We start from the raw sequence: 2,327 nt of genomic DNA on the forward strand, positions 1-2,327 counted from the left end.
CTGTAGTCCCAGCTACTCGGGAGGCTGAGGCAGTAGGATCACTTGAGCCCAGGAGTTTGAGGTTGCTGTGAGCTAGGCTAACGCCATGGCACTCACCCTAGCCAGGGCGACAGAGTGAGACTCTGTCTCAAAAAAAAAAAAATAAGTTCTATTGGTCAGTGCTGGTCTAGACAGCAAAATATCACCATTTCTGGGACACTGCAATGGTTTATGGGGCAACTTAAACTGTGAAAATTAGGATGGTTCTGAAAATTTAGATTTATCATTAATGTAAACAGAACCTATATTGAAAGAGGACATCTCAAAAAGTCACAAACCACCAAGCAAAGCAGTCCCTGGAAACCATATATATTCTAGTAAAGTGCTACTCAAAATATGGTCTGCCTCCTAATGCTGGTCTCCAAACTGTTTCTTACAAGTTTGCAGTAGTCCAGGAATTGAAAATGTTTAGAAACTTCCACAACAATTTAATATTGCTGTGACATTTTAATTGTATTTTACAAAAGTATCACTCTGCAACAAATTGGAAATTTTTAAAAACTAGTTTTTTGCCACAGGTAATTTGAGAAGTACTATTCTAGCACATACATATATTGACAATGAGTGTTGTCAAAGAAGGAAGCTTACAGCCAGAGTTTTGCCAATTACCATTATCAGATTACCACCCTCCAGAGATTTAAATTAGGAGCTGAAATCTTACCAATGATCAACTAAAACACAAAAGTTAATTGACTCAATTAAGGTCATAAAGCTAGCTTACTGACAGAATTGAACTAAGAAAAAAGGAAGAAAACTAACATTTATTGAGGGTCAAAGTGTCACTATGTTAGGTAATTTCAAATACTCTATATAATTATTTACTCTTCACAATCAGGTTTTTGGTATTACTCTAAGCTTTACTGATGAGGATCAAAGAAGTTTAGTGATTTGCTCAAGGTCACAAAGTTAATAAATGTATTTCTTTGTTTCATTCAGCTTTCTGTGGACTAAAAATGAAAATAGGATAAATATGGAGAAAGATTCTAGGGAAGGGAAGAGAAAGGGCTGAGCCAATATCCCTGTTATGAAATACTATAAAAATAACTCAGGTAAACAGTATAGTGTTGATGGACAAATTCCTCTCAGGAATGTGTCCATATGAACCAAAAAGTAGAAGATATTATGTTTAATTTTGTAAATTCTGAAGGTATACAGAAACACAGACAATTCCCTCAAAGATGGAGTGAAGTTATTGCTGGAGTTCTCAGACATCTAGACCTCATACACAACAGGAGACAGGTGAGAACAAGGGCCCCAGATCCAAGGCACCCTTCTCCCTGGCCATCTAGCACAACACAAATGACTTTTGGTTTATAACGGTTCTTCCCAATTAAGCTGTATGTGGTTTAAAAATCACATACTCTGCCTCTCAACTCATTTGTTCTTATTTCACATAAACCAGCTAGTATTCCCTCCAAGCTTCTGTGGTCTCCACATCATGTTAGGCACACAGACCTAATTTTATATTTCTGCTAAACAACAAAAACATAAGCTAAACGAAAGGAAGATGGAGCAAAGTTGTGTGCAAGGTTTTGTGTTCCACAGCAGCACAATAATGATTACTTTTAGTGCTTAGTTTTTTCCTAAGCAGAAAATATAACCAATATCAGTTCAGTTTCTTCCAATGGCTTTCCAGAGAGCTAAACGTTTTCACACCAAAGTCGGAAATAAGGATTTTTTTTAAATGATGCTTTTTCTCTTTGAAATATCCTGCCAACACTTCAATAACCAAGAAACATGTTCCCATTCTCAAAGAACAAAAATTAAGAGATAACCTCCCTCTAGGCAAACAGGAGAATAAGGCCTTACCATTTCTCCAATGTGGCTAGCAAAACTCCAAAAGCAAACTATGCCCTGGAGAACTGATCACCCCACAAAGCATGGTGTCAACAAAGTCATCTTGCTTAATAAGCTAAATAGTATCAGTTAACAAAGGGGCAGAAAGAATGAAATAACTTTCTTATTTTTGTTCCACAGAACCTCCAAGTTTTGTTTCTAGGTACCTTTGACCTAAAGACAGGACTGTCTTCTCCTGGTTATTTAATTTCCATTATGCCTATATCAGAAGTTAAAATACATGTAATGAGTTTTAACATCACTGAATTCAACATCTTAACCAAGAGAAAAATATAGACATGCTCAAATAGCCTGGTGAAAGCTATGAAAACACTCTCTGGAAAAAAATAATATCTTGTGAAACAATTCCTATAATGTAACCAATAGTCAGTGACAGGCTGGGCGCGGTGGCTCACGCCTGTAATCCTAGCACTCTGGGAGGCCGAGGCGGG

This window comes from Propithecus coquereli, unplaced genomic scaffold, assembly GCF_000956105.1.
Source record: "Propithecus coquereli isolate 6110/MARCELLA unplaced genomic scaffold, Pcoq_1.0 Scaffold111, whole genome shotgun sequence".
Classification (NCBI taxonomy): domain Eukaryota; kingdom Metazoa; phylum Chordata; class Mammalia; order Primates; family Indriidae; genus Propithecus; species Propithecus coquereli.